Below are 24,459 nucleotides of genomic sequence, written 5' to 3' on the forward strand. Positions count from 1 at the left end.
CAAAGTCTACATATGACATTGAAGATAATGTAGAAATTTCAAAATGCAGTGCATAGATATAAAATTCGCTAAGAAATGTTTATCATAATAATCTGAATATATTATTTTTCATTAATAGCATTTTAGATAACATGCAGTTTAAAAGTGAAAAATGGAAAATTTTTATGAATATAGGTAATTGTAAAATCAATTCTCTTGTTTAGAGTGCAACCAATAACTTTTTTTTTTAAGTAGCCTCCACGCCCAATGTGAGGCTTAAACTCATGACCCTGAGATTAAGAGTCGCATGCTCTACTGACTGAGCCAGTTCAGTGCCCTCAATAACTATTTTTTAACTTACTATGCCAATCAATAAATATAAGGGTATTTCTATAATATGTAAATACATGAGTACCATTGAACGCTGGGTTACAGTTTGTGTTATTATTTAACTGAGGCATAACGTACATTGGGCTGTAATTTTTAGGGAGCATCAGGTTGAGTTAGGAATTCTTTTGTTGTACTTTCTCTGTGCAGCTCTGACTCAGGCCACATCTGTACCCAGACACACCTACTTCTTTGGCATTCACCACCCCTCCCCCATTTTTCCTCTATTGATTTTTATTATTTCTTAGATTCACAGTCATTTTTGGTTGTTTTGATAAGCTGCCCTATACATTGAATTTTATATTTAACTTTCCTCTCTTATCATTACTGATGTAATAAATACACAGAGTGAGATATCCTTTTTTTTTCAGTTTTGTTAAGATCCAGGTTTAGAGTCAGAACAGGATATTAAGTTTATCTCAATCACAGTTCAGCATTTCTTTGCTTGCATAAGGACATGGCATAATAATTGGAATATTTAAATTAATGCTTTGCCCCAGAAACCTTTAGACTCAAAACAATTTTAAGTGACATATTGAATAAATAGCTCTGGAAAAGAATGCCAGAGTGCGAGCCCATTTTACCTAAGAAGGTATGAAATTTTGCTTTTGCTTGTAAGCAGAAAATTGAAATAGTAGCTCTACTGTTTTTACCAGAAATTAGGTTCACCTATTAAGAAGAACATTGTGTCACCCTTCCTATCACTGTGAATACTAAATCTGTCATGAATGAAGTCGAAATAATTAAATTTTGAAGTAAAGCCCCAAAAGTTAGGATGAAGAATATTACCTCCTGGAAATGACAAGCTTCTTTAATCTTCAGTTAGAAGAAAAAAATCAAAATGATTGCCTTTACAAAGAGCTACATTTCCATTAATATGCCAACAATAATTATTGACATTAGCCTAAACATCTAGATAAGCCATTTTCATCCCTTGTGTAGAACAGCAATATTCAACATGCCTTACAGTTTATCTTATATGAGATTTAAATTTCTCTTGCCAAAGTTTAAGGCCACAGAGCTCATAAATATTTTTAGAAAACACAAAAATAGTTCTTTTCCATTGCACTGTGAAAATTAGATGGCTGCTTCCTTTCCACACCTCTTCTAGTTACATAAATTTGTGTTTTCCTAAATCTTTGTTGATGGTCACTTATATATATTGGGTTTTAGTATACTTTTAAATGACTTAAGGAATTACAAGGAATTATATCAATTATATCAATTAAATAAAGAATCATATCTTTTTCACATTTTAGTTGCAGTTAATATAGTACTACTACACATAAAATATCAAAACCATGTAACCATGTAGATCTATTTACCCCCCCATCCTTTATGTTATTCATATGTATTACATTTATATATGTTAGAAACTCCACCATCCGGTGTTATAATTTTCCTTTAAACAATTATTTATATTTTAACTAAGAGGGGAAAGACAACCTCTTATATTTACTGACACATTTACTATTTCTGATATTGTGCTTTATTCCTTCCTAAAGATTCAAGTTATCGAATTTGATCCTTTTTGCCTGATAGTTTTTCTGTAATTACATCTCTTTAATTTCACATTTTAATCTAAGAAGCAAGAAGAAACCAAGCCACAGCTTCAACACTTTGCTCGGAAATATCCTCAGCTAAATATTCCTGTTCATTACTTACAAGTTCTACTTTCCTTATAACTGCAGAACACATTTCTGCTCACTTCTCTGCTGCTATAGGTCCCCTTTTTACAGTTTCCAATAGCATGCTCCTTATTCCCTTCTGGGTTCTCTCTAGCAAGTGTATTAACATCCATGTTTTTACTAACAATCTGTTCAAGGCAATCCAGGCTTTTCCTATAATGCTCCTCAAAAAATGTTCCAGCTTTAGTCCATTGCTCAATTCCAAGGCCACTTCCCCATTTTTAGGTATTTGTTACAGCACCACCCCACTTCCAGTACCAAAATCTGCATTAGTTTTCTATGGCCTTTGTAACAAATTACCACAAGCCTAGTGGATTGAGCAACACAAATTTATCTTACAGTTCTGGACATCAGAAGTCTGAAATTGTTCTCACTGGGCTAACATGAAGATGTTGGCAAGAATGCATTCCTTTCCAGAGGCATTTAAGGGAGAATTTTTTTTTTTTTTTTTTTTTTCTTTTTCTAGTGTCTTGAAACTACGAATTCCTTGGCTGGTGGCTCCTTTCCATGTTCAAAGCCAACAGTAGCTTGTCTACTCTTTCTCATATCCCATCACCCTGAAACTGATTCTGCTGTTTCCCTCTTACACATTTTAGAACCCTTGAGATTACACTGGGCCCACAAACATAACCCAGAAAATCTTCCTCTTTCAGTTCAGATGACTAGCGACCTTACTCCATCTACCTTAATTTCCTTTGGCATGTAATTTAACATACTGACCAGTTCCAAGGATTAGGACATGGGCATCTTTGGGAGGCTTATTATTTGGCCTACCATACATAGCCAGCTTAAACCTAAAACTATTTTTCTTGCAATGGCAGCAGCCCAAATGTCAGTTCATTTTTTGTAGCCTTAGCTGTGCTGTTAGGAGTCTGTCCCTGCTTATGTGTCGTTCAGATCAAAGAACTGGTTAGTGTTGATACATGGAATTCGGGGCTCCTCCTCTTAGGCTCTCTCATTTTGGGAATCTCACCTGACATCATTCAGTGACTATGGTTGACCCAAATTCTGTCCTCAGGTTCTTCAAGCCAATAAGATTATGGATTTTTTACTGAAGTTTTAGCTACCCTACATGATGAAGACCGGTGCTTGTCATCAGTTGAAAAGTCATATATATGGGAAGCCCACTCCGTGTGATTCCATGCTACCAAGCGTTGATTTGTCTCCAATGTCTGTCTACTTTCAGACACTATCTAGTGCCTGCAGGTAGGTTTTCTTTTTACTTCAGACATAAAATATATCTGTGTGAAGGTTGGTATGAAAGTTAGTCCAAGGGTTGATCCCAGCCCTCTAACCATACCAGAAGCTTTGATATTCGTTTTTTAAATTGCTGATGACCAGGCAATTTCTCACTAAAATGAGCACTAAATAATTTATAAAAATAACTTCAATAACTCAATATTCCAGTGTTCTAAAAGAATTTCATTTGATTGTCCACTGCTTCTACCTAGACTATTCAAAATAAGAGCCTCAAATGCAAAAGCAAATATTGTTACTAAGGCGTTATCAACATATGTCCAATCTGAATATTTATAGTTGGATAGAGATTTAAAGCTGCTAGTCAGAACGTGACTTTAGATTCAGATCCTTGCTGGAGAGAGACTAGTTAAGGCAATTAATTTTGTTTATAATGCATCCATAAGCAAAATCATAAATACTTTGAACAAAAAACAACCAGTTGTTTCAGAATGTCTTCTGAGTGTATTAAAACACATCCTCATCTTTACTCCAGGGCACCACCAGATTTTACCCTATACATTCCTATACATACTTACCCTATACCTTCACATTATAAGGGAATTCAGAAATTGACCTAGAGGGACATATCAAAACACAGGGTGTTTGCTGGTTTCATTATGCTTTCTACTGTTTTGTTCTTATACACAAGATTTCTTTCTCTGTACTTGTAAAAAGAAACAAAAACAAAAAAGTTTTAATGGTTTTTCCTGTAAAATACAGGTGTTTGATTTCTTTCAGTTATTCACCAGAGTTTCTCTTAGGCCAGTGATTTCCATAAGGAAGCAAAATTGTTTGGGTTAGGATTTATTTCAGAGGCATGCATGCCAAAAATGTGTGTGTGTGTTTGCACACATGTGTGCATGTGTGTTTGTTTTCAGATGGTAGAGCAATTGAGGAAAAGGGAGGGAGTATCGTCCCACTTTTCTAGATTTCTTTATGCCCACCCCAAGCAATATTTCTGTAAAGAACATTAGCTTAACTTGAGATGAAAGCTTAGACAATTGTTTAAAGACAAAATGTTGATGCAATATGACTGTTGGAAGAAGTGAACTACTTTGTGAGAAGTGTTTTGATATAGAATACAACAAAAACAATTCAGTACTAGTTTGTAACATGTCAAAGTATTTTTTTTAAACACCGGGCCATGAATCTTTTATACTTCAAAAGGAAATATCCTTGTTTGAGCTCATCTCAACCTGTGGCAGCACTTTTCGTGTGGGCCAGTGATGCTGGCTTCATATACTTCAGCTTTTTCCTCTTTGATGAGAATGTGGTAGTAAGACAGCAAGTTCTGGGGCGCCTGGGTGGCTCAGTCAGTTAAGCGTCTGCCTTTGGCTCAGCTCATGAACCTGGGGTCCTGGGATCGAGCCCCATGTCGGGCTCCCTGCTCCATGGGGAGCCTGCTTCTCCCTCTTTCTCTGCCTGCCACTCCCCCTGCTTGTGCTCTCTCGTGCTCTCTGTCAACCAAAAAAATAAATAAATCTTTTTAAAAAGCAATCATAAATAAATAAATAAATAAATAAAACAGCAAGTTCTTAGAGAACATAGAGGTATCAGATTTTTAAATCTCTCACTGCACATTAAAATTTTCTATCTTACTCCCTCCTTCCCTCATGTTCTCTGTTTTCTCACATACCCACACAGAAATCTTCAGAACAGTTAAAATGGGGAAAAAATGAAACACATATTTATTTGCTCTAGCATTGGATAAAATCTTTAAGGGGGCAAACATTTTTAATTTTTATTCAGAAACCTCTAAGTAAAATAGATTATCCAGGAAGATGAGTTATATCCTGTATCCTTGAGTCACCTCCACCAAATTGATCTATATATGTTCCATGGACTATGCATTTCTTACTATAAGAAGCTGGACATGGGCGCCTGGGTGGCTCAGTTGGTTAAGCGACTGCCTTCGGCTCAGGTCATGATCCCGGAGTCCTGGGATCGAGTCCCACATGGGGCTCCCTGCTCGGCAGGGGGTCTGCTTCTCCCTCTAACCCTACCCTCTCTTGCGCTATCTCTCTCACACACTCTCTCTCTCTCTCAAATAAAAAAAAAAAATCTTTAAGAAGCTGGACATGTACTCTCCAGTGAAAGTCTATTAATTCTTCTAATGCACGGGTTTCTTCACTTAAAAAATATCAAATTCTGTTTCATTCTTATTACCATAGCTGTTCTCATTTTACTCATGGACGAAAATGCAGTCTGGCTGAAATTTAAAATGGTACCTCTTTATCCATATAATAGGGACCTTGAAGTATACTTGCACTAGAAAACTTTTCCACATCTGGATTTGACTTCATAGCTTCCTCTTTTTCTTGTCTAAATCATTAATTAAAGACTTACATCTAAATATCGTCTCTGACGCACAAACAGGATAAATGACAGGTCAAAGTAAATATATTTTGCTATGGTTGGTGACTTGGTTTCTTTCTTCAACTTTCATTCGTTATGTTTCCTTTTAGTATTTCCCCTCTGTGGTATTCCGTATGGCACTGCTATAATTTGCCCTCTCCTCTCATCTTACAGGGTTAACCAACCACACCAATTCATGAAATAAAATATGTACAATTTCTGACACTTTAGAAGATGACTTTGTTGCCACAATGGCTCTTAGCTTGAAGGTTTCTCACATTTGTTGGATCTCATTGTTTCTTCTAGCTTTTTTTCCTTTTTTTATCATAAATGAGTTTTGCTCAGATTAACATTTGATAAATTTATGAACAATTATGAAGAACTAATTAGATTAGTTCTGTAGTCGCTTTCCCTGTTGAGATTTGGGTTAGTGTGTGATTTTCTTTTACCGTGGTGGATAAGTAACACTTGCGAAAAGATCTGCTTAGAAAAGGAGAAAGAAACAGATGGCTCACAAAGATATGCTTCGATAAAAGAGTCAGTGCAACACAAATCTTGATAGCAGATTTTCTTAAAATATTTTCTTATCCCTACTGACTTTGATACTTCTGATTATATTTTGTTTTCTTAGGTGAAATGTTATCGACCAGAATTGTTATAAAGTGGTTAACATTTCTCAAAGCATCAGGAAAAAAAAAATTTATATAAGGAGTAAATAAAATCGAACTCCAAAATAGATTGCCTTGTCAGAGAATTATAGAAAAACCTCTATCTGGTTTTAAGCCTGTGTCTATAAAGTACAAACAAAGATTTTATTTATTATTAGTATTTTCTACTCTATAGAGTATAGACTTCAATTAAATGCATTTAAAGATCTAGCATTTCCGGGAGCACCTGGGTGGCTCAGTCGGTTAAGCCGCTGCCTTCGGCTCAGGTCATGATCCCGGGGTCCTGGGATCGAGCCCCGCAGAGGGGTCCCTGCTCCGCGGGAAGCCTGCTTCTCCCTCTCCCACTCCCCCTGCTTGTGTTCCCTCTCTTGCTGTGTCTCTCTCTGTCAAATAAATAAATAAAATCTTTAAAAAAAAAAAGATTTTATTTATTGAGGCGCCTGGGTGGCTCAGTCGTTAAGCGTCTGCCTTTGGCTCAGGTCATGATCCCGGGATCCTGGGATCGAGCCCCGCATCGGGCTCCCTGCTTGGCGGGGAGTCTGCTTCTCCCTCTGACCCTCCCCCCTCATGCTCTCTCTATCTCATTCTCTCTCTCAAATAATAAATAAAAAAAAAATCTTAAAAATAAATAAATAAATAAATAAATAAATAAATAAATAAAAGGCTCGGGCGCCTGGGTGGCTCAGTTGGTTAAGCGTCTGCCTTCGGCTGGGGTCATGATCTCAGGGTCCTGGGATCGAGCCCCGCATCGGGCTCCCTGCTCAGCGGGAAGCCTGCTTCTCCCTCTCCCTCTGCCTGTCTCTCTGCCTACTTGTTCTCCCTCTCTGTCAAATAAATGAATAAAATCTTAAAAAAAAAAAAAAAATCTAGCATTCCCTATGGAATGAGCATCGTTGCATTGAATATCAGTGTACGTTTACTTGCAACAAACGTTCTGGTCCATCGTCTGAACCCTGTATGGTCTTGCCTTTTTAAATTATTACTAAACCAGGAGAAATAATTGATACAGGCATTTCCAGCAAACTGTGCTCCAAAATGAAAGAGAGATAAAGACTTTACAGATAAACCAAAGCTAAGTGAGTTCATTACTACACTTGCCTTACAAGAAATGCTAAAAGGAGTCATTTGCATTCAAATGAAAGGATGCTAGACAGCAACATGAAAGCATGTAAAAATGTAAAGCTCTCTGGCAAAGGTAAATATACAGATAAAAACAGAATCCTGTAACACTGCAATGGTGATCCATAAATCACCTTAATTCTAGCCTAGCATTTAAAAGATAAAAGCATTAAAAATAACTGCAACTATATTATTAGATTAGTGGATACAAAATATAAAAATACCTAATTTGTGACACTGGTGACATAAAATAGGGAGGATGCAAAGGAGTAGAGTTTTTATGTGCAACCTAAATTAAGTTGTTACTAGTTCAGAACAGAGTCCTATAACTGTAAGATATTTTATGTAATCCCCATCATTACCATAAAGAACATTTCCAAAGAAGATACATGAAAGGAATCAAGTACGTCAGTAAAAAAAATCAGTGGAACACAAAGGAAGATAAACAGAGAGGAAAAGAAAAACAAAATAGCTATAAAATATTCAGAAAACAACAAAATGGCAATAGTAAATCCTTACCTATTGGTAATTATTTTAAGTGTAAATGGATTATACTCCACAATGTAAAGATATAGAGTGGCTAAATAGATTTTTTTTGAAAGATTTTATTTATTTATTTATTTATTTGAGAGAGAGCATGAGAGAGAAAGAGAGAGAGCACAAGGTGGGGAGGGGGAGAGGGAGAGGGAGAAATAGACTCCCTGCTAAGCAGGGAGCCCAATACGGGGCTCAATCCCAGGATCCCGGGATCATGACCAGGAGCAAAGGCAAACGCTTAACCAACTGAGCCATCCAGCTGCCCCTAGAGTGGCTAAATAGATTTAAAAACAAGATCTAAATATATGCTGTAAGACTGACTTTAGATTTAAGAACACATATAGACTAAAAATGAAAGAATGGAAAAAGATATTCCATGCAAATTGTAACCTATGGAAAGCAAATGTGATCATACCTTTAACAAGCAAAATAGATTTTTATTTTTATTATTTTTTTTAAAGATATTATTTATTCATTAGAGAGAGAGAGAGAACAAGCAGGGGGAGAGGCAGAGGGAGAGGCAGAAGCAGGCTCCCCACAGAGCAGGGAGCCTGATGTGGGACTTGATCCCAGGACCCTGAGACCATGACCTGAGCTGAAGGCAGATGCTTAACCATCTGAGCCACCCAGGTGCCCCAGCAAAATAGATTTTTAAATCAGAAACTCACAAGAGACAAAGAAGGACATTATATAATGGTAAAAAAAGGTCCATTCACCAGGAAGATATGACAATTTAAATATTTATGCACATAACACTAGAGCATTCAAATATATGAAACAAACATTGACAGAATGAAAAGAAGAAATAGAAAACAATAAAATAATAGCAGGGGATTTCAATACTCCACTTTCAATGATGGATAGATCATCCAGTCAAAAGCAATAAGGAAACAAAACTCAAACAACACTAGAGAACAAATGGACCTAACAGACATATACAGAATATTCCATCCAATAGCAGTGGAGTACAGATTATTTTCAAGCACACATGGAACATTCTCCAGGATAGATCATATGTTAGGCCACAAAACAAGTCTTAACAAGTTTAATATTAAATTTATATCAAGTATTTTTTCCAACCACGATGGAATGAAACTAGAAATCAACAGCAGAAGGAAAAAGGGAAAATTCAAAAAGAAGTGGAAATTAGAGAACACACTCTTAAACAACCAGTGGGTCAAAGAAGAAACCACAAGGAAAATTGGAAAACATATTGAAACAAATAAAATCAAAAACACAATATAACCAAAACATGGGTTGCTGCAAAAGCAGTACTAACAGGCAAGTTAATAATGATAAACAGGTAATTAAAAACAGGAGAAAGATCCCAAATAAAGAACCCAATTTTATATTTCAAGGAATTAGAAAAAGAAAAACAAACTAAGCCCAAGTTAGCAGAAGGAAAGAAATAATAAAGATTCAAGCAGAAATAAATGAACTAAAGAATAGAAAACAATAGAAAAAATCAACAAACTAGAGCTGGTTTTCTGAAAAGATTAACAAAATTGACAGACTCTTAGCTAGGCAAACTAAGAAAAAAAGAGAAGACAACCAGACAAAGATAATATTAGAAGAAAAAAAAAAAAAACTACAGACCAATATCACTGATGAATATTGATGCAAAAATCCTCAAAAAAAAGTTAGCAAATTGAATTCAATAGCATACTAAAAGGATTATAACATCATAACCAAGTGGAATTTAATTTTTGGAATGCAAGGATGTTTCAAAATATGAAAAGCAATCAGTGCAATACACCAAATTAACTGGATGAAAGACAAAATTACATGATCATCTCAACTGAATGCAGAAAAAATATTTTACTAATTCAACACCCTTTCGTGGTAATAATATAAACAGTCAACAAACTAGGAAATGAAAGAAATTACCTCAATATAATAAAGGCCACATATGAAAAGCCCATAGATACCATATTCAACAGGGAAATCTGAAAGATTTTCCTCTAAGATCAAAAACAAGGCAAGGATGTCCATTCTGCAACTCTGTTCCACATAGTATTAGAAAGCCTAGCCTGAGCAATTAGGTAAAAAAAAAAAAAGAAATAAAAGGCATCCAAATCAGAAAAGAAGTAAAATTATCTTTGTTCACAGATGATATAATCTTCTTGAGGAAAATCCTAAAGATTCCACCAAAAACTATTCAAACTAATAAGCAAATTCAGAAAAGTTGCAGGACACAGTCAACACACACACACACACACAAATTGGCTTTCTATACACTAGTAATGAATAGTCTGAAAAGGAAATTAAGAAAACAATCTCATTTACAGTAGCATTAAAAATAATAAAATATTTAGGAATAAACTTACCTAAGGAAGTTAAAGACTTGAACACTGAAAATAACAAAATGTGGCTGAAAGAAATTAAAGACACAAATAAATGGGAAAATATCCCATGTTCATGCATGGATTAGAAGACTTAACATTGTTAAAATGTCCATCTACCCAAAGCAAAGATTCAATTCAATCCTTATCAAAATCCCAAAGGCAATCTCTTTCAGAAATAGAAAAAACAATCTTAAAATTCATATGGAATTGTAAAGGCCTTGAATAGCCAAAACAATCTTGAGAAAGAAAAACAAAATTGGGGGGCTCACACTTCCTGATTTCAAGACGTTTTACAAAACTACATGCCAGTATGTACCAATTGACATACAAACCAACTGAACAGAGTAGACAGCTCAGAAGTAAACCTTCATATACATGGTCAAATGACCATCAGCTAGAGTGCTAAGGCTGCATAATGGGAAAAAGATAATCACTTCAACAAACGTGTTTGGAAAACTGGATATTCCAACTGTGGGAAAAAAATGAAGTTGGACTTTACATTACACCCTATACAAAAATTAAAATGAATTAAAGACCTAAGTATAAGACTTAAACTCTATTTCCTAGGAGAAGATATAGGTGATAAGCTTCATGACATTAGATTTGACAATGATTTCTTAGATGTGACAACAACAGCATAAGTAGTAAAAGCAAAAAAATAAGCAAATGGGACTATATCAAACTTTAAAAGTTATATTACAGCAAAAGAAACAATCAACAATTGAAAAGACAACCTATGGAATGGAAGAAAACATTTTGAAAACTATATATCTGACAGGGGGTTGATAATCAACATATATAAACAATTCCTACAACTCAACAACAACAACAACAAAATAAAAAAAAAAAAAAACCTGATTTAAAAATAGGTGAAGGATTTAAATAGACATTTTCTTTCCTTTTTTTTTTTTTTTAAGTAGGCTCCACACCCAGTGTGGGGCTTAAACTCATGACCCTGAGATCAAGAGTTGGCTGCTCTACCGACTGAGCCACCCAGGCATCCCTTAAATAGACATTTTCTTAAAGTATATATACACATGGCCAAAAAGTATATGAGAAGATGCTCAACATCACTAATCATTAAGTATTTTATGAAATAAAAAATTCAAAAAGTATTGATGAAGATGTGGAGATACTGGAACTCTTGTACGCTGATGATGGGAACATAAATGATGTAGCTGCTATGGAAAACAGTATGGAGATTCCTCTGAAAATTAGACTTAAAACTGCCATATGATCCCACAATCCCACCTCTTGGTATTCATTCAAAAAATTTTAAAACAGGATCTTGAAGAGTTATTTGCACCCCCGTGATCATTGCAGCATTATTTACAATAGCCAAGAGCTGGAAACAACCTACATGTCAATGGATGGATTAATGGACAAAGAAAATGTGGTATATACATATAATGGAATATTATTCAGCCTTTAAAAGAAGGAAATCCTACCATATGCTACAACATGTATGAACCATAAGGACAGTATACTAAGTAAAATAAGCTCATCACAAAAGATAAATACTGCATGATTCCAATTACATGATGTATCTTGAGTTAGTAAGACTCAGAAACATGAAGTAGAATGGTGGTTGCCAGAACCACCCTGGGGTTAGTGGTGAAAGCAGAGTTGTTGTTCAATGGGTGTAGACTTTCAGTTTTGCAAGATGAAAAAGTTCTAGAGATCTGTTGCAAAACAATATGCATATAGTTAACACTACTGTACTGTGCACTTAAAAATGGTTAAGGAGGGAAATTTTATGTTTTGGTTTTTTATCATAATAAAAAAATCAAACTTTCAAAAAGTAATTTTAGGCCTAGGAATGTTAAATATAATGTCTAAAGAGTTAATAAGGAAGCATCATTTTTTGGTGGGGTCAGTCCATTGATTTCAGTTAAAATAGAAAAACTGATAAAGTAGAAAGAATAAAATACTTGCAGTGAGTTAAAATCTCTGCAAAGTAACCTAGTTTTGCCCTTTATAAGTTCTAAGACATTAGCCAAACTATATTAGCTCTCCAATGTGTTTTTCTTCTTTGTAATAAAAGAAAATAGGATAAGTGTGACCTCATAGTATATTATAAGGATTGAATGAGATAATGTGCCTGACTTAGCTAGCCTAGTGCCTGCCCAGAGTAGATAATGAATTTTCTCTTTCACTTCCCTTTTCTTTCCAATTCATGAAATATCGATTGGGTGTCCACTGATGCACTAGAAAACCATCCAAAAAGATAGGTGAAGAATTTTTAAATTATGTGGCAGATTAAAGAAAATATTAATTTGATTAAAATATTAATAATATAAAATTAATTGTAAATTAATAATATAAAACAATATTGTTATTGCAATGTGCCAGGCACAATAAATGCATGATTGCCTTATATCTTACCATTCTGACAACAAATATGAGGAAGACACTATTATTATTCTCATTTTACCAGTAAGGAACCTGAGGTTTAGAGAATTTAACCTATCCGAAACTCCAGCTAGTATGAGCAGAGCATGACTCCATATCTGACTCTAAAGTTCAAGCTCCCAACTGCTGCTATATTGTACTGCTTATGGAGAATGAGCTCAAATGTGTAACAGCCTTGCCTCGAAATTTAAATCAATCAAAATGTAGCAGTCTTTATCTTAGGTAAGGATAAGGAAAAGGGGAGATGAGTAAGCAAACCTCCTTCATTCCTAGTATACTTCCAAATTTCCACCTCTTTCCAGACCTCAAGTAAAATGGATTTTATGGTTTCCCCAATTTCTTTCTCAGTTTTATTGTCTTGGTAATCAAGGCTTTCTAAAATGCTTTACAAATGGGAAACAAACATGGACTTGGACGACTGATACTAGTTTTAATGGAGGAGGGAGAATGAGCTGTACCTTGAGAAATGGGTTAAGTTTGAATAGACTGAGAATATAGGGGAAGGCTCAGAGGTAGGAATTAGCAGGACATTTTTGTGAACAATAATAAGATCCTAGAGCAGAAGTTTTGATTTGAAAAGATTAAACTGGAACATGTATGGAGCTTTATTAGACCATTCATATATTAGACTTTGACCATTAGGACCCAGATCATTGGTTATCAAATCACCTTGAAGAAAAGTCGATATTGCTTAAGATTCTGGAAACATTCCCAGAGCAACCCTGGTAGACCCATTTAGTAACTGCTAAATCATCTGACTGGTACAAAAGGTCTAATTGAACCAGAAATGTTGACAAAAATTATTTCCCACAGGACAGGGATGTAACAAAAGAGGATTTTGCCTTCTTCAGCTGGATCAGACTCTATTGCTCATAGTTTTGTTTCACTTAGAAGCATAGGATGAGGCAGAGGCAATATCTTTTTAAGCCTGTCCATTGTGTCTCTGAGTAAAACTGAGGCATTTTGCTTTCATATCTACTCTTTCGTATTGATCTCAGTCTTTACGTACACACACACATATGCACACACATACACACACATTTTTTTTTCTAATGAATGAGGAGAGAAAAATAAAAACAAGGAAAATACTTGTAGGCTCTTTCCAGACATTATGTAAAGTTATTTGTTGTTAGTTCATCTCTTTCCCTGGTCTTTGCTTGAACTCAAGTTTTATGTATAAGTGTCATATTGTAGTTGAGAAAAGCAATATTCAGTTTGTTAAAGCTATGAAACACAGTAGGAAATCTGTTATTCTTTTCACCTTTCAGTAAAAAAAAAATGTAATTGACACTCCCCCCAAAATGTTACAGGAATATAGATAGAGGTATAAATATTTTTTTTTAAAGATTTTATTTATTTATTTGACAGAGAGAGACACAGCGAGAGAGGGAACACAAGCAGGGGGAGTGGGAGAGGGAGAAGCAGGCTCCCCGCAGAGCAGGGAGCCCGATGCGGGGCTCGATCCCAGGACCCTGGGATCATGACCTGAGCCGAAGGCAGTCGCTTAACCAACTGAGCCACCCAGGCGCCCCGAGGTATAAATATTTTTAAGTATACCGTGGAAAATGAAATTTGATTTGTGCTTTTTAAGTATGTATGCACTAATCATATAGAATCTTTTGAAATCATAGATGTTATGAATCTGTTCTTGGTTACCTATAGATTTCAACAAAGCTGTTTCATTTTTTAATTTAGAAGTAGGCTGGAAGTCAAAAATGGTGATTATTATCTGCAATCTAAGGGGGAATGTACTGCATATCATTTATTGTTAAACAGAGTTAAAATCTTGTTTATCACAATAAACCTTTCTAAAATTCTCAATTAAAATATTCACCTTGGGTTATTTTTAATCATATTTCACTGCCTATTTTCACTTGTACAATATAATTCTTAACACCGATGTATACATGATATTAAATGTCATTAATGTTTTGTTATTTCACTGAGTATTAACCCATAACGCTCCATAACTTCAGAGTTGCCTTACAAGTGAAATTACTTTATTGAATGTCGAGTTGATAGTTCATTAGCCAACCATGGCCCCTAACACATAGACCACACACACACATACACATACCCCTCCTTGGATGCTATATTTAATTAGATTTTTCTGTAATAGTGTCATAACAACATTCTAGTACATGTAGAATCGTTCATTAAAGAGAAAGATGTCAATTTCCCAAGATTCTTAAAATTTCAGCAAAAGAAACATTTCTCATGATTTTATCCTAATGTGTAAAGTACTACCAAAATTTCCATAAAATGAATTATTCATTTCCTGTACAGCTTACCCAATATATTTATTTGTAAGTAAAATTTAGTTAGATAAGCAAGATTTATTTAACCTCCATACTTAAAACACCAGCCTCCCTTATTTCTCACACTATTAATAAAATATAAATTTTAATGATTTTTTTTGTTATCTATCCATAATTTTAAAATATACAGAACCTTAGGAATTTCCTCTCCAATGATTCTAATATATTCCCTTATACTTAAGAGAGATATAAAATTTAACATTTAAAAAATATTTTTTGTAGGGCGCCTGGGTGGCTCAGTTGGTTAAGCGACTGCCTTCGGCTCAGGTCATGATCCTGGAGTCCCTGGATCGAGTCCCGCATCGGGCTCCCTGCTCAGCAGGAAGCCTGCTTCTCCCTCTGACCCTCTCTCCTCTCACGCTGTTTCTCTCTCACTCGCTCTCTAAAAAATAAATAAAATCTTAAAAAAAAAAAAAAGAATATAGAATGTTTGTCTTTTGGGGTGCATGGGTGGCTCAGTCAGTTGAGCGTTGCCTTTAGCTCAGGTCATGATCCCAGAGTCCTAGGATTGAGGCCCGCCTTGGGCTCCTTGCTCAACGGGGAGCCTGTTTATACCTCTGCCTCTCCTTCTCCCTCTGCTCCCCTGCTCCTGCTCGCTCTCACCCTCACATAAATAAATAAAATCTTTAAAAAAAGGGTGCCTGGGTGGCTCAGTTGGTTAAGCGACTGCCTTCGGCTCAGGTCATGATCCGGAGTCCCGGGATCGAGTCCCGCATCGGGCTCCCTGCTCGGCGGGGAGTCTGCTTCTCCCTCTGGCCCTCCCCACTCTCATGCTCTCTCTATCTCATTCTCTCTCTCAAATAAATAAATAAATAAAATCTTTAAAAAAAAAATATTTTTTGTATAACTAGACGATGAAAATCTGAATACAATCTGAGGGTTAACTCCTAATAAAATTAACTTGACTATGTCTGTGCTTCAGATGATTTCTCTCTTAATTCAAGAAATATTCACAGATTTCCAATTTCAATCATAAAATCACTTCATTCAAAACAAATATGTGTTCTGCAACCTATTTTCATATAAAACTTTCATCAGAAGCCACTTAAATATACCTTCACTCTAAGTTGCGGAAATGGCTAACATAAACATAAATTATACTCAAGACAAATAGTGGTGTTCCCATACAGGATTTTTGCTTCAAGAATGGCATAAGAGGACGGTTCTTTACAGATTGACACTCCTCTGTGTAACAACTATATACTCCAGACAAAATAAAACAATAACAAAATAAAACTAACAACCTGAAAGCTCTGGAGTATAAACGAAGACATGTAGACCCTTGCAGGAGACCTAAATTTGAAAGAAGTTTCCAAAATGGTTTGAATTTCCCACTATTGTAGACTTGGTCCAAGGGCAGGACACAGTTATACAAGCAGCCAAGAAAAGTGACCCACTCTCAAGAAGTAAACAGTCAATAGAAGCCAATTCCAAGATATACCAAAAGGGAAAATTGTCAGGAAAGGACATTCAAGAAGCTATTATAACTATACTTAATATGGCAAAGGAAAATATATTGAAAACCAAGATAGAAAATCTCAGCAGAAATATGGAAAATGTTTTTAAAATCCAATAGAGAAATTGAAAAATAAAATATCTTAAATTAAAAATTCAGTGGAGATCTATAATAGGATAATGGAGATGACAGAAAAGAATCAGTGAGCTTAAAAGATAGATGGTAGATATTATCCAGTCCAAAGAAAAGAAGAGAAAAAAGATAGAAAAGCACATAAATTTTCAAGAACCTAAGGAGAAAAGCAATTAAAATAATTAATTAATGTGTACTTAGAGTCCCAGAAGAGAAGAGAGAAAGAATGAAGTAGAAAAACTATATGAAGAAATTATGACTGATAATCTCCCTAGTTTGGTAAAAGATATAAATATAGAAATCCTCAAAGCACAGTAGACTCCAGGAAATACAAATGCAAAGAAAACCATGCCTAGGAACAATATACTCAAACTCGTGAAAACCAAAGATAAAATCTTGAAAGTAACCAGAGTAAACAACATATTACATATAGGGAAACAATGATTCAAATACTCTAGCTTTCTTGTTGAAAACCACAGAGGCCAGAAAGCCTGGGAGGGATTATTTAAGAGCTGACAGTAAAAAACAAAAAACAATAACAAAAAACAGTTAACTCACAATTTCTATTTTCAGTGAAAACATCCTCTGAGTACAAAAGTAAAAAAGAAAAAATTTAGATAAAAGGATTTGTTGTCAGCCAACCTATATTATAAGAAATGCCAAAAGATGTTTTTAGGCTGAAGGGAAATCTTTTTCGAGAAGTGAACAGCACTGGAAATGATAAATATCTGGATAAAATAAAAGAATATTTTTCTTCTTAATTAAAAAATATAATCATTTGAAGCAAAAATTAATTTTATAATGCAGATGTAACATGTATAACAATTGTGACTACAAAAATCCTTGTCTAATGAACACATTTTAAAAATACCAAGATGGTATACCTCAATCCATATCAACCACATTAATGGATTAAACAGTCTGATTAAAAGGTGAAAAATTTTCACAATAGATGTGAAAGCAATATCCAAATACATTCTATTTACAAGAGATACACTTTAAACATAAAAACAAAGAGAGGCGCCTAGGTGGCTCAGTCAGTTAGCCTCAGGTCATGATCTCAGGGTCCTGAGGTCCAGCCCTGTGATGGGCTCTACACTCAGTGCAGAGTCTGCTTGAGATTCTCTGCCTCTCCTGCTGTCCCTCCCCCCATGTGCTCTCTCTCTAAAATAAATAAGTAAATAAAATATTTTAAATAAATAAATAAATATAATAGTTGAAAGTAAACAGAAGGAAAAAAATCTAGCATAAGTAGTTTGGAAATACTCTATTATAATATTATATGAATAATACTATATTAATATCAGATAAAATAGGCTTTAAGATAAAAAATATGGCCTGAGGTAAAGGAGATTTCATAATGAAAAAAAGATCAATTCATCAGAAATACATAGCAGTCATGAAAGTATACAATAATAAGAGAGCAACAGATTACATGAAACACTGACATAATTAAAGGGAGAAATAAACAGTACTACAGTCTTTGTAAAAGATTTTAACACTCTTTTTTCAGCAATCACTAAAACTAGAAAAAAAAATTAAGACATAGATGATCTGAGCAATACTATAGGACCTTAATAGCGCTGATATTTGTAGATTATTACACACAGCAACTGCAGAATACACTTTCATTCACAAAGATACACCATGTGACAGAAAACACATGTCTCATTACTTTAAAGGACTGAATGCATAAGAGTATGTGCTGTGACCACAATTAAATAACCCAATAAACACTAGGCAAAAGATTGAGAGGACACTCTGCAAGAAAAGATGATTGACCAATTAGCGCAAGATTCTCAACACCATTAGCATTAAGGAAGTGCCATTAAAATTCACAAGGAGATAACACCACACTTATAAGGATGCCTAAAATTAACATGCTGACAATACCAAGTGCTAAAGAGCATGTGGAGCAACTAGAACTCTCAAACACTGGGGTTACAGAGGTAAAATGATACAATAATTGGAAAATTGTTTTACAGTTTTTTTAAATATTAAAGATAGACCTATTTTACTACCTAACCATTTCATTCTTATCCAAATTAGTGAAATCAGTCTTATACATGAATATTCATAGCTTTTTTATTCACAGTAGCCAAAAATTGGACATGATTCAAATGTCCATCAATCAGCAAATGATAAACAAGATGTGGTATAGCCATACAGTAGAATATTACTCAGGAATAAAAAGGAGAGACTACAAATAAATTCAATAGCATGAATGAATCTCAAAATCACTATGCTGAGTGTAAGAATCCAGGCTCAAAAAAGTATACAACATATGACTACATTAATATAAAATTCTAAGAAATGTAAATTAATCTATAGTGACAAATAAGTAAGTGACTGCCTGGTCTCAGGGCAAAGGAAATGATGGACTACAAAGGGACACAAGAAAACACTGGGGAGTGATATAAAAGTTCCATATCTTGTGGTGTGGTTTTCAGGTGTATATGTCTTTCAAAAAATGTATCAAATTACATATTTTAAGTGGACACAACTTACTACACATAGATTACACCTTAATAAAATTGATTTTAAAAGAGATACACTTTTCACCAAAATTAGAACTCTTGAAAAGACATCATCAATTAAAAAAAACAAATAGAAAATATCAAAAATTCAAGTTGAATAAATAAAAATTCATTTTCTTTTGATAAACTGTGGTTATTGAAATCCTGGTAAGAGTTAAAGTTGATTTAGAAATGTCAGTTGGATTACTCCATTTACCTTGTTAATGCAAATTAAAAAACAAAATTTTTTTTTAATTTTAAAGAGAAAGGAAAAGAGTTTTACTCAAGCCTAGGTTGACAGCTGGACAGCTGTCCAGGATTCAAAATCTTCACAAAGAAGAGTATGCTCTGGGGAAGGAACATTTGGTGCAGGGCTGTATACTTTTTTTCCATAAAGAGCTACAAATCATCATGATGAAGGACATTCCAGAAAGTTGCAGACTTTCTCTTATGGTTTTAGTATGTGCAAGTCTTTATGACTTTAATCTTATGGGAACGAAGTAGGTTTTTTTGTTTTTCTTATCTTTATGTTCAGAATGCTCCCTTTTGGTCATTTTTTTAATGAGGCAGATGTACAATCAATGTGTTCTCAGGACAGAAGTAGAGCCCATGCTTTGAGGTTTTGTGGAGTCATTTTGACCTTCATAAAGAGCTTCTCTGGGAGCCTAGGAGCAGGGCCCACAAATGTTGAAGGTTGAAATTTTCTTTTATCAACAGGAATAGACTTAAAATATATATATATTTCTCCAATTTATTCATTGGTACCTAAAATTAAAATTTGTAACTAACTCTTAAAATTGTTCAGCCAAAAAAGTGTATGTGTGTGTGTATATATATATAGCATATACATGCATCGAGGAACATCTCCACATATGTATGAGAGAGAGACTGAGAAAGAGAGAGAGCAAATATGTCAAAATGTTAATTTGTATATATAGGTGAACTTATGTGGATTCTCATGTTACTATTTTTTCAATTTTCCTCTAGTTTTGAAATTTTCAAAGTAAACAGTTGAAGTAAAACATAATCAAGACTTACCAAATTTACATTAATGAGTCTGCCCACTGAAATTTTAATACCCAGGAAATTTTAATAACCCAGGAAGTGATGTGAATACATATTTTATAAAGCATTAAAATTGAAGCATGAAATTACTAAATGTATTGAGGATGAGAAAAGAGCACTGTGAGAGTGTCAAAAAAAATCCACCTAATCAAAGCAATTTTTATATCAAGACCTCTGACTATTTTGGGAGTATAAAATAATGAATGGCTATGACTATAGACTCTGCAGTCTATTCCTTCTTGATCCCTTACTAACTATATAACTTTTTTTAAAACTCAATGTCCTCATATGTAAAAATGAGGAAAATAAAAGTACTTACCTCAAGGATGTTGTAAAGATTAAATGAGATAATAAGCTTAAAGTGTATAATGCAGTGCTTAGTACAAAGTAAGAACTCAAGAAATGTTAGCATCTATAATTCCTATTATTTTAGGAGGAACTGAAGGAGATACATTCATAAAATTGTGAATTGTCAAAATGACTCCACAAAACCTCAAAAAAAATTCCTATTTTTATCCTACCATATGCCATTCCCCAGTTATTGTGGAAGACTATTTCATTTTTAGATTTTAGGTTGTTCCGAGAAGACTTTAGATTTCTTTTTACGTTTTTATTTTAATTCCAGTTAACTACAGTGTCATATTAGTTTCGGGTGTGCAATATAGTAATTCAATACGTCCATACATAACCCTGTGCTCATCACAACAAGTGCACTCCATAATCCCCGTCACCTATTTAAAGCATTCCCCCCCCATCTCCCCCTCTGGTAATCATCAGTTTGTTCTCCATAATTAAGAGTCTGCTTCTTGATTTGTCTCTTTCTCTCTCTCTCTTTTTTCCCTTTGCTTGTTTTGTTTCTTAAATTCTACATATGAGTGAAATCATATGGTATTTGTCTTTGACTGATTTATTTCACAGCACTGTATTCTCTTGCTCCATCCATGTCATTGCAAATGGCAAGATTTCATTCTTTTTATGGCTGAATAATATTGCATTGTATATATATACTACTTCTTTTTTATCCATCAATCAATGGACACTTGGGCTGCTTCCATATCTTGGCTATTGTAAATAATGCTGCTATAAACATTGGGGTGCAGGTACCCTTTGAATTAGTGTTCTTGTATTCTTTGGGTAAATACCCACCCACTGGTGCAATTGCTGGATCATAAGGTAGTTCTATTTTCAACTTTTTGAGGAACCCCCATACTGTTTTCCACAGTGGCTACACCAGTTTGCATTCCCACCAACAGTGCAAGAGAGCTCCTTTTCCTCCACATCCTCACCAACACCAAGTTATTTCTTGTGTTGTTGATTTTAGCCATTCTGACAGGTGTGAGATGATATTTCATTATAGTTTTGATTTGCATTTCCCCGATAATAAGTGATTATGAGCATCCTTTCATGTGTCTGTTGGCCATCTAGATGTCTTCTTTGGAGAAATATCTGTTCATATCTCCTGCCCATTTTTAGTTGGATTATTTGTTTTTTGGGGTATTGAGTTGTATTAGTTCTTTATATATCTGGATACTACCCTTTTATCAGATACATCATTTGCAAAAATCTCCTCCCATTAAGTAGGTTGCCTTTTAGTATTGTTGATTGTTTCCTTCCCTGTGCAGAAGCTTTTTATTTTGATGAAGTACCAATAGTTTCATTTTGCTTTTATTTCACTTGCCTCAAGAGACATATCTAGGAAGAAGTTGCTACAGCTGATGTCAAAGAAGTTACTATCTGTGTTGTCCTCTAGGGTTTTTATAGTTTTAGGCCTTACATTTAGGTATTTAATCCACTGTTAATTTATTTTTGTGTATAGTGTAAGAAGGTGGTCCAGTTTCATTCTTTTGCCTGTTGCTGTCCTGTCTTCCCACACCATTTGTTGAAGAGGATGTTGTTTTCCCATTGGATATTCTTTCTTGCTTTGTCAGAGATTAATTGACCATATAGTTGTGGGTTTATTTTTGGGTTTTCCATTCTGTTCTATGTGCTGATCGATGTATTTTTGTGCCAGTACCATACTGTTTTGATTGCTACAGCTTTATAATAACTTGGTATCTGGAATTATGATGCCTCCAGTTTCGCTTTGCTTTTTTAGGGTTGCTTTGGCTATATGTGGTCTTTTGTGGTTCCATACAAATTTTAGGATTGTTTGTTCTAGTTCTGTGAAAAATGCTGTTGGTATTTTGATAGGGATTGCATTAAATGCATAGATTGCTTTGAGTAACATAGACATTTTAACAATACTTGTTCTTCCAATCCATGACGATGGAATGTCTTTCATTTCTTTGTGTCATCTTCATTCTCTTTCATAAGTGTCTTTAGAGTACAGGTCTTTCATCTTTTTGGTTAGATTTATTCTTAGGTATCTTATTATTTTTGGTACAAGTGTAAATATGATTGTTTTCTTAACTTCTCTTTCTGATGCTTTATTATTGATGAGTAGACATGCAACAGATTTCTGTACATTGATTTTATATCCTGCAACCAAATTAATTTATCATTTCCAGCAGTTTTTTGGTGGAGTCTTTAGGGTTTTCTACACATAGTATCACGTCATCTGCAAACAGTAAAAGTTTGACTTCTTCCTTCCCAATTTGGATAACTTTTCTTTATGTTGTCTGATTGCTGTACCTAGGACTTCCAGTACTATGTTAAATAACAGTAGTGAGAGTGAACATCCTTGCATTGTTCCTGAACTTTGGGGAAAAGCTCTCAGTATTTCCCCATTAATGATGTTGTTAGCTGTGGGTCTTTCATATATGGCCTTTATTATGTTGAAGTATGTTCCCTCTAAATCTACTTTATTAAGGGTTTTTTATCATGAATAGATGTTATACTTTGTCAAATGCTTTTTCTTTTTTTAAAAGATCTTGTTTATATATTTGTCAGAGAGAGAGAGAGCGAGCACAAGCAGGGGGAGGGACAGACAGAGGGAGAAGCAGACTCCCTACTGAGCAGGGAGCCCGATGTGGGACTTGATCCGAGAACCCCGGGATCATAACCTGCGCTGAAGGCAGACACTTAACCTGACTGAGCCACCCCGTCAAATGCTTTTTCTGCATCTATTAAAATGATCATATGGTTCTTATCCTTTCTCTCACTGATGTGATGTATCACGGATTTGTTTGTGAATATTGAACCACCCTTGCATCCCAGGAATAAATCCCACTTAGTCATGATGAATGATTTTTTAAATGTATTGTTGAATTCAGTTTGCTAGTATTTTGTTGAGAATTTGTTGAGGATAAGGTTTTTAAAACACAAAACCCGATTTTATCGACTTAAGCCTAGAGAACATTTTTTTTCCTCCAAATTCGGGCAAGTTTTCTGACTGAGAAGACTTAGAGGTGGAAAAAATCTCACATATCTAAGTTTGAAATGCTACAAGAAAAATGTTAGGCAGTTAAAATAATCTTTTGAAACAAGGCTTGTCTGATGATCCAGACTACCGCAAATTGATTGTTTTCTTGTTTCCTTTAAATGAGCCCATGTTTGATCATTTGACATTTACTATTTGATTATTTAATAACTGGAAACTTATTGCACTCAGTAATTGCCAGCCTGCTGATCTGACAGTGAAATTCTGATATGAAAATGAGATTAATAATTTAACTGTGATTTAGACATGATAGCCTTTGAATTTAGATTACAAGTCTTACATCAGGGACCTCTGTTGAAAATATAATTTGGATTTCATTAAAGTAATAAAGCTGTTTTAAATTTTCATTAAAATATTTTATCATTCTCGGGGTGCCTGGGTGGCTCAGTCGTTAAGCGTCTGCCTTCGGCTCAGGTCATGATCCCGGGGTCCTGGGATTGAGCTCCGCATCGGACTCCCTGCTCTGCGGGAAGCCTGCTTCTCCCTCTCCCTCTCCCCCTGCTTGTGTTCCCTCTCTGGCTGTCTTTCTCTCTGTCAAATAAATAAAACCTTAAAAAATATATATATTTTATCATTCTCTTCCTGGTATCAAATTGTCAGGATACAACTATAACAAAGGTGATCTTATGATTTTAATAGGAAGTTTGAAACTCTGTGTTATGTATGTGTGGTTCTTACCTTATATGTACCTTTTATCCTGAACTGCCCAGCGCAGACTCAGATAATTGTGATCATGGATAACACCTATACAATGGCTCCTTTTGAAGAGTCTGTGTTATCCAATCAATAGTCAGTATTCTCTTCATTAATGAAGAGTTTGCTCTTTGTGGCATCTTGAGGAAGCAAAACCAATTTAAGTTAATA

General features: G+C 34.7%; 1 protein-coding gene across 1 annotated transcript in view; it reads left to right on the forward strand.

Moving 5' to 3' along the window:
* The first annotated feature begins 2,726 nt into the window (after positions 1-2,726).
* The window catches only part of HTR1F (5-hydroxytryptamine receptor 1F), a 91,726-nt gene continuing 69,993 nt past the window's right edge, over positions 2,727-24,459 (forward strand). The window contains exon 1 of the mRNA XM_045863626.3: positions 2,727-3,260. The gene's annotated coding sequence lies outside the window, so the exon portion shown is untranslated. The remainder of the gene's footprint in view (positions 3,261-24,459) is intronic.

Source organism: Mirounga angustirostris, unplaced genomic scaffold (assembly GCF_029215605.1).
Source record: "Mirounga angustirostris isolate CCGP_5_RB_7025 unplaced genomic scaffold, mMirAng1.0.hap1 SCAF_1, whole genome shotgun sequence".
Taxonomy (NCBI): domain Eukaryota; kingdom Metazoa; phylum Chordata; class Mammalia; order Carnivora; family Phocidae; genus Mirounga; species Mirounga angustirostris.